The sequence below is a fragment of the Magnolia sinica genome, chromosome 7 (genome assembly GCF_029962835.1).
Source record: "Magnolia sinica isolate HGM2019 chromosome 7, MsV1, whole genome shotgun sequence".
Taxonomy (NCBI): domain Eukaryota; kingdom Viridiplantae; phylum Streptophyta; class Magnoliopsida; order Magnoliales; family Magnoliaceae; genus Magnolia; species Magnolia sinica.
This window is the reverse complement of record NC_080579.1, coordinates 38583448-38600568: the sequence shown is the minus strand read 5'-3', so window position 1 is coordinate 38600568 and position 17121 is coordinate 38583448.

Below are 17121 nucleotides of genomic sequence, written 5' to 3'. Positions count from 1 at the left end.
ATTAGATTCCTTTATTTCGTTTTGGGTTGAACTCATGCAAGACTTTCTCTACATTCCAAGAAGAATATCGCTGCATTCAAGTTATAGCTACGACTTCGACTCGTCAATTGAAGATAAGTACTGTCTTTATATTTAATTTAATTTTTGGATTTTTTCTGAGATAGCCCGGAAATCGTGGCGAGTTTGTTTGTGGTGATCCCCTAAAAATCACAAAGTAGGTTTAATTGTGATAGCCTGTGAAAATCGTAACTGTATCAGGTTGTTAAGGTGACCTTGGGATAACCTTGAGATAGTGAAGCCAAAATTGTGAGAGTGGAGTAGGTTGCATTTATAGTTTGATATTTTGATTTCAAAGACATCGTGAAATAAGGTTGTCCTACTTAAATCCTTTAGGTGAAGGTTACCTATGCACTATTTGATATTAAGAATTCAATACTTTAAGCAATTGAGTTTATTTAATATATTATTTGGCATTGAATCGAAATATTTGGCATAGTCCTATTCACCCCCATCTAGGACATCTTTAGCTCGTCCTTTCAAGTGGTATCAAAGCAAGGTTGCTCTTTTGGGGATTAACTTCCTAGAGCTAGATCCAGAGCTATTGGAATGTCAAATTTCGATAATCTATCCATTTCCAGGCTACCTCCCTTTTATGGCTCGAACTATTCGTATTAGAAAGCAAGGATGAGGATTTTCCTTAAATCTATTGATGAAAGTGTGTGGCAAGCGACCATGACCTAATGGGTTCCTCCAATGTTGGAAGTAGTGGCTAAAAATGGAACTAAGTCCATGAAACAGCTAGCTTACACTCTTTAGACTACAGGTCAGAAAAGTGAAAGTAGTGCTAATGCAAAAGCACTTAATCTATTACTTGTGTTCTATCTCCAGACAAATTTAAAAGAATCATCTCTTATGATATAGCAAAATAAGTTTGGAATATTCTTGCAAGAACACACAAAGGGACTAACATTGTCAAAAAGTCTAAGATTCAAATCCTTACAACAAGGTTTGAGGAAATCCATAGGGAAGAAAACGAATCATTCATGAGATTCTTTACTAAACTAAATGACATTGTTAACTCCATGTGGGGTCTTGGAGAAAATGTCTCTAAAAGCAGTGTGTGTAAAAATACTACGATCGCTTCCTGACTGATTCAATTTTAAAGTCACTGTGATACAAGAATTGAGAGATATCAATGAAATGAAGGTAGATGAATTAGTTGGATTTCTACAAACTTATGAGCTGAATTTCAAAGCTCCGAAAAAATAAGTCCATAGCCCTTAAATCCTCAAAATCAAAATTCGAAGACTCAAATTCTGATAATGAGGAAAATGAGGATGACATGGGTATGCTAGTTAAAAAGTTTTATAGAATTTTTAAAAATAAAAATAAACCTGATTTTCAAAAATCGATTGACAAGAGAAGGAAATTCAAAATTTTGAAAATCAAAATCTAAAGACTCCCAATGCTTCAACTGTTCTGAATATGGGCATCTAGCTTCAAAATGTCTTAAGAAGATGCATGGTCGCTAATTGGGATGAATCATCTGAATCTGAATCCAATTCAGAAACCAACGAATCAAACCAAGAAACTAAGAATAATCAAAAGGCCTTCATGACCTTAGCTAGAATCGCTTCTACAAGTGAAGATGAAACTTCTAACCATGAAACACCAGGAAGGGATATTGAAAATGAAGAAAATCTTCAAATTGCTTATGATGCCCTATACCAAGAGAGTTGTAAGATTGCGGTAAAATTAAAAACATAAAAAGATAAATTTGCTAATTTAAAATTAGAACTTGAAAAATATATTTTGGAAAAATCCCATTTTTCATATTGTTTTGAAAAAACTAAACTAAAGTTGAATCTAAAAATTTCTGAAATTCAAAATCTCAAAACTCAAAATGAGAATTTAAAACTAGAAGTTGCTTTTCTTAAAACTTCAAAAGAGACTTAGATATACACCCAAGGTGACCAGAGACTTGAAAAGTTATTAACTGCATCTCGATGAAGTAGCAACAAATCTGGCTTGGGATATATCAAGAATCACACATAAAAATCTAAAAATTATACACCCATATTTGTAAAAGGTGAATCTTCAAAATCTAAATTAGAAATTACAAAATAAATAAAGAAGAATGAAAAATCTTTTTGAAAATTTTTTTGTCCAAAAACCAAGCCCAACTATAACAAAAATCAAAGGAAAAATAATAATCCTTCTATAGCTGATAAGATAGTGAATTTACTTAAGGAGCTCTTAAAATCAAACTCTAAAATTAATAAAGTAGGTAGGATCAAAGAAAAATCTTACTCTCAAACAAAACTTGTTGTAAGAGATCCTCCTGAACCCAAAACCATATTGAAATGGGTTCCAAAAAATAAGTGCCTTGTTATCTACACAACTTTCAAAGAAAGTAGCTATTTAAAATGGTACTTGGATAGTGGATGTTCGAGAGATATGACAAGTGATAAGGCGATAGTATCATACATCAATCAAATTGATGGCAGCTCAGTAACATGTGGAGATGGCAGCAACTACAAAATCATCAGAAGAGGTAATGTAAAACACCTTAACCTTCTTGTTTTTAAAGATGTTTTATATGTTGAAGGATTCAAACATAATTTACTGAGCATATCTCAAATCTGTGATAATAATCATAGTGTTAAATTTTCAGATCATAAATGTGAGATAATTAAAAACCAAGGTCTTATAATATTAATTGGTCGATGAACCTCTGAAAATTGCTATATCATTGATGAATCATGTTCTTCAAATCACTCTTACTATATGGTCCAAATAGACGAAACTAAATTATGACATCAACGACTTTGACATGCGAACTATAGAGATCTATATAAATTAAGCAAGAGAGATCATATTCAAGGCTTACCCAAGTTTTTAAAAAAAATAAAAAAATTGGAGAAGAAAGTATGTGGTGCTTTCAAATAGGTAAACAGATCAGGAGTAGTCACAAGAAGGTGAACTCCATAACCACATCTAGACCTATAACACCCTGAATTTTGAGGGTCGAGTAAAGGCTTAACTCCCGAGATCCGTCACATTACTTATGCAACATAGATAATGATGATTAAATGTTGTCTGTATTAGTGCATTAAACATGAATGAGATTACACTAAATTAGCATATCATATTCTAGAGAGAGATAAATTAAGCAAGTTGAAGACTGTGATAGATATATAAAGTATATGCGTGTTTCACAACCTCTAGAGTATGAGTGTGTTACTGGGTTGAATATATACATGTTTTGTTCCAAAATAAACAAAATGATAAAATGTGAATGTCTGACTAAATCATATAGTCCCTGTAATCCCGTCGATCAGTACATGGTCTACATAGACCTGCCTGATAGTTGTACATAGGAGAACTCCTCATCATCATAAAAGTCTGGCTCCACTTTGTAAGCCGTATCATCATCCGTAGCTAAAATAGAGTCTGGTTTGTGTTTTAAAACACCGTCCTAGAGTGGGAGTGAGTGATCAACTCAGTGGTACTATAAGGAAAAGGTTAACATGTTATCAATTCAGTCAAGCGGTAATGATAAAGTAATACAACAATTAGATCCTAAGTACTTTTGTTATTGTAGGAATGGTATGCTGTAATGATGCATGCCCTCTCCTGCACTACCTCAGCGACTTCATCTCACGTTCGCGCACGCAACTCCCATTGTGCACTTCCTCGCCAAAGCACATGTAGTGCGGTGCATAGTCGTGTTAACAAAGTACTTAATTAGGCTAATTCATATAGCAGATTCAGGAAGCTAAGGTACCTCCCTTTATATCATTTACCCAAACAATGATCCATCTAGGGTCGTCAATCCTAATTAATCACATATGATAGGCAAGTTATAGGGCAACATCACCCCTAATTTGAAAGTAGTGGATAGGTAAGTTCACGAGTTTACACTCGAGGTAACTACGGAAAGCTCGTCACTATCCGCGTAGGCCTATTTTATACTCGAGGTTACTACAAGAGGCTCGTCACCTGATCGTAGGTCTACAGCTCCAATATAGTGTCCCATACCACCATATTCAGCTCACGAGTTTGGGTTGATCATTGGTCACTGCGGGGAGACTCGTCACCACAGCATAGGCCGACAGCTCAACCACGGTGTTCCATACCACCATGCCTGACTCATAAGTCTTAGCGGATCATAATACCAACGTTAAATGGGCTTTACATTTGTAAATGGTACCTTAGATTCAAGCAGTAGCGTCCATACATGGTAAACACATATTAGGCCAATCGAGTTGCTTGACAAGTTCGGTTGGTACGAGTGCACGCTAATTTAATCGACATGGAGCACATACACACTCCTCATGGCCTAACCATTGCCGATAATCACTATATGACTCGGATTCATCGAACGTATCCGCTGTGGAGAGACTAGTTCGCCCACTTGATCGGAAACCATTACCGATTATGTGGACTACGTATTAGTCCCAATCATACTCAAATATACTAGGCATTCATATGTGATAGTCAAACAATATTTAACAACCAATTCAAATGTAAATCTCATTTGAGCGTTTTAGCAAACACATAGCAAACATATTATCATACGTATGTATTTCGTACATAAATCTCATAGTTGAATTTAAATTACATGAAGAAATCCATTCATATAGCTAAGGTAGTTGAGAATCTTATCTCAACACCCTTAATAAATGCATTTCATCAACAATTACTCATTCAGACATTTTATCAAATACTTTGCCTACACATTTTAACATACATAAAAATAAATTAGTTATAACATATATTAGGGTAAATCCTTTCACAAAGGAGTTTTCGTACATATAACAGTCATGTATTCTAGATTAATTGTCATGGAAAACACAAGTCATGATTTTACTTTCATTCAAACTTTTCAACAACACATGAAATGCACTATATTTCAACATAGTTCATATATGTGTAATACATAGAAAACATCATATCTAAGTACAGGTGGCAACAATTAAGTCAATCATAAATCATTAACTGAGATTAAAAACCTTGAAAACTATAACCAAATGTTTATAGCCTGCACCTTTCGTCGATACGCCTGTTACGAACTTGGTTCATACACAACGTTCCCGTGTGCAGCACAACGGTACCTAAACATTAAAATAGGTTAGTTATTTCAACGATTTCTCTATTTGGATTCCTAACACATATTAGGGTAAGGATTTCTTACCCAAAATGAAGTTGGAATCGACGGTGTAGCGATACAGGAGAGATGATTCGGTACGTGGAGTGGTGGGAGTGAATCCCAGCAATGATATCCTGATCTCTCTCTTCTCCTCACTCTTTTCTCCTCGTTTCTCTCTTCTCTCTCTTAGGGTTAGAGAAACTCGTATGGAATGAGAGAGTGGTGGGTTAAGGGCATTATATAGGCTTAGAAGTGATGTCAATGGCCCCAGGGCCATGGTATACTTATGGTATTGCCAAAGGGTGGCTGTTTTGGGCCAACGGAGCTCATCTGGAGACCCATTGCTTGCATATGGTCTAGAGAAGGTTCCCTGACAATAGATCTATGCTAGGTTAAGATTTTGGTCTGATCGGATTAATGGGTCGATCATGGAGGACCCGTTTCAGTTCAACGGTCATTGTTACTCGATTAGGGCTACAAGTATACTGACATGTGTAGGGAAATTTTCCTGATCCACGAATAAAGTTTGGTCTGAAACTGATGGTCTGAAACCTTAAATTTCACCCACAAGCGAACGGCCCAATTCACTTAAGTTTGGGTTCATTTCATAAAGATATTCGCATTTCTCACACACTTCGCTCCAGGCTCAAGTTGTGCAGATCTGGATACTATTTGGACTCGATTCCTACGATGATTGTCAAGCCCAGTAAGGTGATCATAACCTTATAGTTTCACAGTCATCAGACTTTCGACACGTGGTCCAGATCCGATACGGAGTTTCATTGTGTTCTTGGGGACAACTGGGTTTTAAGACTGATCCTAGGTTTTTAGGAAATGTTAAGTTAGTGATTCTAATAGTTTTGGGTCATGCAGTTCGTATAGAAAGTGGTTCAAGTTAATTCACCGATTAATTTAGTTTATTACTTAATTAATTTTCATCAAATTTCTATAGAATTCGATCCTTAGTGATTTCTGCCTGAGGTGATACTTGGGTCTTTGTACAGATTTTTCCAAGACATTACAATCTACCCCCCTTAACAAAAATGTATCCTTGGAATTAGTACCTTTTCATACTCCTCGAGAATCTAAGGGTAGTTCTTATGGACCTCGGCTTCTCTTTCCTAAGTGACCTCCTTCTTAGTGTGATGAGTCCACAATACCTTCACAAGCGGAATTACTTTACCGCGTAGTACCTGTCCCTTCCTGTCTAGGATATGCGTCGGCTGCAGTACATAAGTAGCATCTTCACTCAACTGTACTTGCTCTCATTTGATAATGTGGGAAGGATCAAGAATGTATTTCTTCAGCATCGATACGTGAAATATATTGTACACACCTGCGAGTGGTATGGGTAAAGTGAGGTGGTATGCTACCACACCCACTCGATTTAGAATCTGGAATGGACCAATAAATCGTGGAATGAGTTTCCCCTTCATGCCAAACAGAAGAACTCCCTTCATGGGGGAAACCTTACAAAACAAATGGTCCCTAACCTCAAACTCTAGCTGTCATCGTCTCATATCGGCGTAACTCTTCTGTCTGCTCTATGCTGAAAGAAGTCGACGCATAATAATGTCGATCTTCTCTGAGGTAGCCTGCACTAACTCTGGGCCAATCAAACTCTTCTTGCTAACCTTTGCCCAGCAATGCGGTGCTCGACATGGACGCCCGTACAGTGCTTCGTAGAGAGTCATGCCAATACTGTCTTAAAAGTTGTTGTTATAAGCGAATTCAGAATAGGGAAGACAGTCATCCCAGCTATCTTTAAAGTCAAGCACGCATGCCCGCAATATGTCGTCTAACACTTCATTTACCCGTTTCCTCTGCCTATCCGTCTGTGGGTGGAACGCGGTACTGAACTTCAGTTTCACATCCATTGCTTCTTGGATACGAGTCCAGAAGATAGATGTGAATCACGTGTCTCGATTTAACATGATCTCCATATGCACTTTATGTAGACGCACTATCTCCTTGATGTACAGCCTGACTAAATCGTCTGTTGAGTTTGAGACTCTAATCAGGAGGAAATGAGTAGATTTCATCAATCGGTCCACAATCACCCAAATGGAGTCATGTCCCTTCCTCGTCTTCGGCAACCCTTAAATGAAATCCGAAGAGATGAAATCCCATTTCCATTCAACTATAGGAATGGACTGAAGTAAACCAGGAGGTCGGCGATGTTCAGCCTTGACCTGCTGGCATGCAAGACAACAGGACACAAAGTCTGCTACATGGGCCTTCATGTTGTCCTACCAATATGAATATTTCATATCTCGATACATCTTTGTACTACCCAGATGCATCGCCATCTTTGAATTGTGAGCAGCTTCGAGAACTTCCCTTCTTAAGTCATGAAGATTTGGGACGCATAGGCGGCCACAATAACGTAAACCCCCATCCGAAACAACTCTCCATTCAGAGTCTTCATTGTCACTAGCTCGTTTTCTCAACTATAGCAACCATTTATCTTCCCTCTGAGCCACAATGATTCGGTCATCGATAAGTGGCTGCACACGAATATGTGCGACCCTCTCAAACGGCTCCTCTACTGTAAGCCTCTGCTCGAAGTCTTGTATAAATTCTACCATATTCCATTCCTCTATCATCAGCGGAACTGCAAATGTTATCGTCTTCTTGTGGCTCAATGCGTCTGCCACAAGGTTGGCCTTGCTAGGATGGTAGGAGACCTCAAACTTGAAGTCCTCAAGGTTTCCATCCATTGTCGTTGCCTCATATTCAGGTCTCTCTACGTGAATATGTACCTGAGGCTCTTTTGGTTGCAAAAGAGCTCGAACTCCTCCCCTTAAAGCTAATGTCTCTAGAGCTTTAATACAAAGATGATGACCGCCAACTCCAGGTCATGCGTAAGGTAGTTCTCCTCGTGTTTCCTCAACTGTTGCGATGCATAGGCAATCACTCTGTCCTTTTTGCATAAGAACACAACCAAAACCAACACGAGAGGCATCGGTGTATATGGTATATCTGACCCCCCTGCTCTGGCAATACTAGCATGAGTGTGGCGTCAACTTGTCCTTCAGTTCTTGAAAGGCTGCTTTTGTCTTCTCATTCTAGGCAAACTTGAGATCTTTCCGAGTGAGCTGAGACAACGGTCTGGCTATCTTAGAAAAGTCCCTAATAAATTGACGATAGTAACCTGCAGGCCGAGGAAACTCCTCACTTCAGTAACTGAACCGGGCTGCTCCCAGTCCTGAACTGCGATCACCTTAGCAAGGTCCACAACTATTCCTTCTTTAAACACCACATGTCCCAGGAACTTAATTTTTTCTTTCCAGAAGTCGCATTTCCTGTACTAAGTAAACAACTGGTTCTTTCAGAGAGTATCAAAGACTGCTCACAGGTGCTCCTCCTGATCTTTCTGACTCTTGGAGTATATCAGGATGTCATCTATATATACAATGATGAATCGGTACAGATACAGCCAAAACACCCGATTCATAAGGTCCATGAACACGGTTGGTGAATTTGTGAGTCCAAACGACATCACAAGGAACTTATAGTGCCTAAAGCTGGTTCTGAACACTGTTTTCTGCACATCCTCATCCCTGACGCGCAACTGGTGATCCCCTGACTATAAATCGATCTTAGTGAAGTATTGTGCCCCTTTCAACTGATCGAACAGATCATCCATCCTGGGTAAAAGATACTTGTTCTTCACTGTCACTTGGTTCAACTTGTGATAATCAATACACAATCGCAGCGATCCGTCCTTCTTCTTTACAAACAACACGGGTGCTCCCCAAGGAGATACACTCGGTCGTATGAAGCCTGCATCCAATAGATCATCGATCTGTCTCCTCAGTTCCTCCATCTCACATATAGGCATGCGATATGTCAGTAGAAATATAGGTGTCACACCCAGCACTAGGTCGATGGTAAAATCGATCTTGCGTTGAGGAGGTAATCCAGGTATCATTCTGAACACGTCCATAAAATCATGGACTATTGGCATGTTCCTAAGTGTCGGACCATCATGATCTTTCAATAGGGAAGCATAACAAAGGATGTGAAAAGGGGAACTGACCTGAACAGGGAAAGTAAAGGCCGTGCCCTTAGGTCCATGGGCTGTCACCAATCAGGTATCACAATCGATCTCTGCTTTCATTTCGGTGAGCCAGTCCATGCCGAAAATGACATTGTAATGATACAGTGGGTTGGCTATCAGGTCAATGCATATCATCCTGCTCACTAAATCTATCAAACAATCCTCACATAACTTGGTGGCATCTGTAAAAGTTCCTACCACTGCGATAACTCTCACCCCAACCATAGGGGTCGTACTCAGTCCTAAGCGCTTGACCGTAGAACCTGATATCATTGAAATAATGGACCCAGTGTCCACCAACAGAAATACGGGTGTACCTTGGATGTGGGCAGTGACTTCGAAGGCTAAAGGCATTGTAGCTACTGACTCAGATACTTCAGCGGTAATGTACTCGCGCCTGTTCAGAATAGTTCGGTTACGGTGCCATAGGTCATTGAGGTGGACTAAATCGAGGTGCAGGTGGCCGGTAAGATGGCTATGCAGGTGATGCTGATCATAGAGGTGGAGCTAAGATAGGTTGTGGCATTTGACGGTTGGTCTTATGAGGGGGCGTGAAGCCGTTGTATGGCCTGAACTCTTGCAGTAGGTGCACCACACGTCTGATCGCCTCAGTTAGGTCGGTGGAGCCATAAGCCTGGGAGGTGAATTTACACGTGGCCTCTTACTTAGAAATGGTCTGCTCGGCAAATCAAGTCAAGGTCTCGAACCCATGAATACAAGTGTACGGGATAGTCTATCCCCATCCTGCTCAGCTTGCAGGAACATGTCCACTAGCTCAACAAAGTTGGGAACGCTAGCGCAACACATCTTCGTATGTATTTCAGGCCGCAGACCCTCAAAAAATTACCGCATTCGCATCATCTCGTCTGCTAGTATCAAAGGAACATATCTGGCCAGCTCTGTGAACCTGTTCTTATATTCCAACACGGTCATCCCTCCCTATCAAAGGCGAAGAAACTCTCCCTCCTTTTCATTACGGTAAGTGAGGGGGAAGTATTTCCCATGAAAGCGGGTCTCAAAGCTTCCCACGTCCATACATACCCAGCAACCACTATCCGTAGATGCTGTCCCACCATAAACTATCCTCCTTCTCGAATATGTATGTAACCAACTCAACCTACTCTACCTCAATGCAGTGCAGCGGCTTGAGCATCTTAGAGATGCAATCAAGCTAGTAATCGGCCTCCTCAGGTCTGTGAGTACCCGTAAAAGTAGGAGGTCAGAAGTGTTGGAAGCACTCAAATAAACCGTTGGCATTCATGTTCCCAGCAGGGTGCACAGGTGGTGCAGGCGGGACCACGCTTGTGTTCTGGGCAAGGGCCCCCGCGATAGTGGTCCAAATCTTTTACTGCTGCTACATCAAGAGCATCATCTACTCCAAACTATTAGGAGGAGAAGCCGCCTGAGGCATGTGTGGTGTCAAGGTAGACGCACGATTCTGTTCTGGAACTAGTGGTGCAAAAAGTCTTGGCCCATTAGTGGGACCAGCGGCCGGCTGTGAATCAGGCATAGTGTCATTGTTAGGGCCCAAACTAGGGTCCATGTGGCTATCGCTCAGGGGAGGTGCCCCATCAAACGATCTGCCAAGTGTAAGACGTGTTGTATTCCAAGTGACTTTAGAGGCATTCCCTATACAAAAATAGGGTACAACATGTGTAAGATTTAGCATAACAACACTCAATTTCTTAAGCATTCTACACATTTCATAACAAAAGGAGTTTCATGCATTTCATTTAACTAAAATTGTCATAATACATGAGATGTAGTCTTACATAGATCATGACAGAAGATGCATGTGAGCTAATCTAACAAAGCTTTAAACACTAAAACACACCAACAACTCTAACATGCTACTAAGCCTATCAATGTTGTCACATAGAAAGCAAGAAGAACAAGGAAAACCCAAAGATGACTACAATATATGACTAGTCGTCCGACTCTGGTGATAGTGGAGGAGCACCATTGTCCTGTATATAGCACAGGTTTAGAGTGTAGGACATCTTCTTGAACTTCTGTTTCATATAGGCCTTATTCTCCTCAAGCTCTTGCTTCACTTCGGCCCAAGTCTCTCTGACCTCCTGTCTCAGGGTGGCCTGGCTTTCCTCAATCTGAACCAAGCGAGCTTCTACGCAGCCCGATCACATTAGTGCTCATGTGTAGCAGGAGGAGGGCCCCCATCTGAGTCGTGAGCCTCCTCTCCTTCCTCTTCCTGCTCTTCCTCATCGCTTCCCTCTTCATCACTACCTTCTCCCCCACTTCCTCAAATTCTTCTTCCTCCTCCTCTTCACTACTTCCTTCCTCTTCCTCTATCTCATCACCATACTCATCAAGATGGGCTTGGCGTTGTCGTGGCCCAATGCCCATGTTGCTGAGTGTGGTGTCATTAATGAAGTGGATGGGCACAAACTCATCCATGTTAAGTCTATAGCAGAAATCACGAGCAAGCTTGCATATAAGTCAGCCAAATGGGAGTGAAATATCTCCCCTAACAGCGCGTGCGGTCTATACTATCTGTAGCAAGATGAATATTGGCAAGCATAGCTTGTCTCCCTGCCCAGCTTTGTATAGGAAGTCTACCATCAAATGTGTGCATTTGGTGCGATTTATCCACCTTGGATACACATTGTATATGAATATGTGGTGAAGTAGGTGGAAGTCATGAGTCATCTTAGTCACTGGGAGGCAATTGCCTCGCTTCCAGTGGACCAGTTGGCTACAAAGAAACCGCGTGTGGCGATCTCTTTCTCACACACTATGGAGATGCGATTCACTAGCATGCACCTTACCACATTTCATCCCCATAATTCGAGCCATCACAGCTATATCGACTATGGCTTCCCACCTTCCCATGGGGATAGTGAATTATAGAGGCTCCAGCAGTGAATCCCTTATGTGGGCATAGAAGGCTCGAATAGTGCTTTCACATGCATTAGACTTTCCCTCAAATATGGGACTCCACCCGGCTTCCAACAGGAGTTCTATTACTGGATATAGCCCAAATAGCCTTTTGTCCACGTGTGCCTCAAAGACAACTCTACGGCCCTGAAACCTACCATGTCTAACGCCTGCCGGTAGAGCTCTTTTGAGAGGAATTTGGGGATCGAGATCCCGCTTCATCCTTCGCTCCCGCTCAATGCTAGCGCTAGCCTTGGCGCTTTTCTATTTCCTTGGACAGGTAAGGCGGCTTGGCTTGGCTTCATCTGTAGGCACCCTCTTCTTTCCCATGAAGGAAAGAAGTGTGGAGAGGGAGAGAATTGTAACAACTAGCTCAAAAAGAGCCATGGGGTCAAGAGAGCTTGCAAGATGAGATGGGTTGGAGGATTTTGGGGTTTTATGAGACACAAAGAGGGATTTGTGTACTCAAATGAGAGGAAATAAGGGGATAGAAAGTAGTAAGAGATAGATTTGAGAGAATAGTGAAGGTAGGTCCAAGATTTTAAAGAAGATGAAGCTAGGTGGAAAGGGTATGGATATATGAGAGGGAAAAAGAAGATTTGTTGAGGTTTGAAGAGTTTTGAGAGCTAGGGGGTGAAATGGACAAAGGGAGCAAGAGGGGACCCAAATAGGGTGACCCCACATGAAAATGGGCCTCACATGTGAGTGGGAGGGGCGACGGGCCGCGAGACCCGCGAGCTCGCCGCAGCCCGCTGGACCCAACCGTGAGGTGCCGCAATCAGTTGGACCGTGGGCGGTAGCCTCCCCACCCCCCCCCCCCCTCGGGTTCCAAAAATGTGGGGGGGCCACTCTGGTTCCCCCTGTTTCATGCGATTTGGACCCCCGCATCCGTTTGAGACAGTTTTGGAGTCGAACGAATGCATATTCGTACCTTTCGAATTTTATTTTTTTCAAACATGAGATTCACTGAATTATCGTCCAAAGTCGTTGATTGACGGTCTAGAGGGGATTGAGATCATTTCTCGTGGCCTCAGACGCGTATGGGATTCAACTGTCAGTTTCGCCCATCGGTGAAACTTGGAATTCTACATTCATTTCTATATTTTATCGCCCCCACCTAGGTTAAAGTATGTTAGTGTGCATCGTGTTACCATATCACAGGTCCAGTTTAATCCAAATCATACTCTGATACTAACTTGCAATGCCCTGAATTTTGAGGGCCGAGCAAAGGCTTAACTCCCGAGATCCGTCGCATCACTTCTGCAACATAGATAATGATGATTAAATGTTGTCCGTATTAGTGCATTAAACATGAATGAGATTACACTAAATTAGCATATCATACTCTAGAGAGAAATAAATTAAACAAGCAGAAGACTGTGATAGATATATAAAGTATATGCGTGTTTCACAACCTCCAGAGTATAAGTGTGTTACTAGGTGGAATATATACATGTTTTGTTCCAAAATATACAAAATAAGAAAATGTGAATGTCTAACTAAATCATATGGTCCCTGTAATCCCGTCGATCATTAAATGGTCTACATAGACCCCCCCCCCCCGATAGTTGTACATATGAGAACTCCTCATCATCATAAAAGTTTGGCTCCACCTCGTAAGTCGTATCATCATCTGTAGCTAAAATAGAGTCTAGTTGGCGTTTTAAAATACCGTCCCAGAGTGGGAGTGAGTGATCAACTCAGTAGGACTATAAGATAAAGGTTAACATGTTATCAATTCAGCAAGGAGTAATGATAAAGTAATACAATAATCAGATCATAAGTACTCTTGTCAATGCAGGAATGGTATGCTGTAATGATGTAAGCCCACTCCTGCACTCCCTCAGTGACTTCATCTCATGATCATGCATGCAACTCCCACTATGCACTTCCTCGCCAAAGCACATGTAGTGTGGTGCATGGTCATGTTAACCAAGTACTTAACTAGCCTTATTCATACAGGAGATTCGGAAAGCTAAGGTACACCTCCCTTTATATCATTTACCCAAACAATGATCCATCTAAGGTCATTAATCCTATTTAATCACATACGATATGCAAGTTATAGGGCAACATCACCCCTAATTTGAAAGTAGTTGATAGGTAAGTTCATGAGTTTACACTTGAGGTCACTATGGTAAGCTCATCACCATCCGCGTAGACCTATTTTATACTTGAGATCACTACAAGAGGCTCGTCACCTGATTGTAGGCTGACAACTCGAATACAGTGTCCCATACCACTATATTCGACTCACGAGTTTGGGTTGCTCATTGGTCATTATGGGGAGGCTCGTCACACCAGCGTAGGCTGACAGCTCAACAACAGTGTCCAATACCACCATGCCTAACTCATGAGTCTTAGCGAATCATGGTACCAATGTTAAATGGGCTTTACGTTGGTAAGTGATACCTTAGATTCAACCGGTAGCATTCATACATGGTAAATACACATTAGACCAATTGGGTTACTTGACAAGTTCAGTTGGTACGAGCACACTCTAATTTAATCGACATGGAGTGCATACACGCTCCCCGTGGCCAAACCACTGCCGATAATCACCGAACGACTCGGATTCATCGAACATATCCGTTGTGGCGAGACTAATTCACCCACTTGATCGAAAACCGTTACCGATTGTCGGGACTATGTATTAGTCCCAATCATACTCAAATATACTAGGCATTCATATGTGATGGTCAAACAACATTTAACAACCAATTTAAATGTAAATCTCATTTGAGCATTTTAGCAAACACATAGCAAACATATTATCATACATATGTATTTCATACATAAATCACATAGTTGAATTTAAATTACATGAAGAAATCCATTCATACAGCTAAGGTAGTTGAGAATCTTATCTCAACACCCTTAATAAATGCATTTCATCAACAATTACTCATTCAGATATTTTATCAAACACTTTGACTACACATTTCAACATACATGAAAATAAATTAGTTATAACATATATTAAGGCAAATCCTTTCATAAAGGAGTTGTCGTACATATAACAATCACATATTCTAGATTAATAGTCATGGAAAACATAAGTCATGATTTTACTTTCATTCAAACTTTTCAACAACACATGGAATGCGCTATATTTCAACATAGTTCATATATGTGTAATACATGGAAAACATCATATCTAAGTACAGGTGGCAGCAATCAAGTCAATCATAAATCATTAACTGACATTAAAAGCCTTAAAAACATAACCTAAACGTCTATAGTCCATACCTTTCGTTGGTATGCCTATTACGAACTCGGTTCGTACACAACGTTCCTGTATACAGCACAACGGCTACCTAAACATTGAAATAGGTTAGCTATTTCACCGATTTCTCTATTTGGATTCCTAACATAGATTAGGGTTAGGATTTCTTACCCAAAACAAAGTTGGAATCAACGGTGTAGCAATACGAGAGAGATGATTCGGTACTTGGAGTGGTGGGAGTGATTCCCAACAACGATCTCCTGATCTCTCACTCTTCTCTCACTCTTTTCTCCTTTTTTCTCTCTTCTCTCTTCTCTCTCCTAGAGTTAGAAAAATTTGTATGGAATGAGCGAGGGGTGTGTTAAGGGCATTATATAGGCTTAGAAGTGATGTCAATGGCCCCAGGGCCATGGTATACTTAGGGTATAGCTAAAGGGTGGCTGTTTTGGGCCAACAGAGTTCATCCGGAGGCCCATTACTCGCATACGGTCTGGAGAAATCTTCCTGACAATGGATCTATGCCAGGTTAATTAGTCCGTTCGAATTAGTGGATCGATCGTGGAGGACCTGTTTCAGTTCAACGGTCATCGTTACTCGATCAGGGCCACAAGTATAATAACATGTGCAGGAAAATTTCCCTGATCCATGGGTGAAGTTTGGTTAGAAACTGATGGTCTAAAACCTTAAATTTTTCTCACAAGTGAACGACCCAATTCACTTAAGTTTGGGTTCATTTTCTAAAGATATTTGCGTTTCTCACACACTTCGCTCCAGGCTCAAGTTGTGCTTTTCTGGATACTATTTGGACTCGATTCCCCCGATAGTTGTCAAGCCCAGTAAGGTGGTCGTAACATTATAGTTTCGCAGTCATCAAACTTTCGACGCGTGGTCCAGGTCCGATACGGAGTTTCAATGTGTTCCTGGGGACAACAGGGTTTTGAGACTGATCCTAAGTTTTTAGAAAATGTTAAGTTAGTGATTTTAATAGTTTTGGGTCTTGCAATTCGTATAGAAAGTGGTTCGAGCTAATTCACTGATTAATTTAGTTTAGTACTTAATTAATTTTTGTCTAATTTCTACAGAATTCAATCCTTAGTGATTTCTGCTTGAGGTGATACTCGAGTCTTTGTACGGATTTTTTCGAGACGTTACAAGACCTCTTGAACTACTACATATGGACTTAGTTGGACCAACTCAAACAGAGAGTAGAAGTGATAAAAAATACTTTTTAATTGTAGTTGACGACTACACAAGATATTCATGGGTAGATTTCTTAAAAGAAAAGTTGAATGCTTTTAACGAAGTCAAAAAGTTATTTAAATGCATCCAGAAGGGAAAATAACTGTTTGTGAAGAAGATAAAAAGTAATCATGGAACAAAATTTTAAAATAGCAATTTTGAGAAGTTCCGTAATGACCATGGAATATTACATGAATTCTTTGCTTCTAAAACTCCTAAAAAAATGGTGTACCCAGAAGGAAAAACAGTGTTCCATAAGAAATGGAGACTATTACGCTTAATAGTAAAAAATTAGTAAAAAATTTATGGGCTAAAGCAATTAATATTGCTTGTTATATTATTAATCGAGTATATGTAAGAAGAGGTAAAAATAGAAAGGCTTGTGAACTCTAGCTTAACAAAAAACCTTCAAAGCAAATGCTTCATTTTACGAGATTGGGAACATTTGGGAAATTTTGAAGCGAAAAGTGATGAGCGCTTATTTTAGGGTATGCTCTAAATAGCAAATCATATTATGTCCTAAATAAAAGGACTGGAGTGATACAA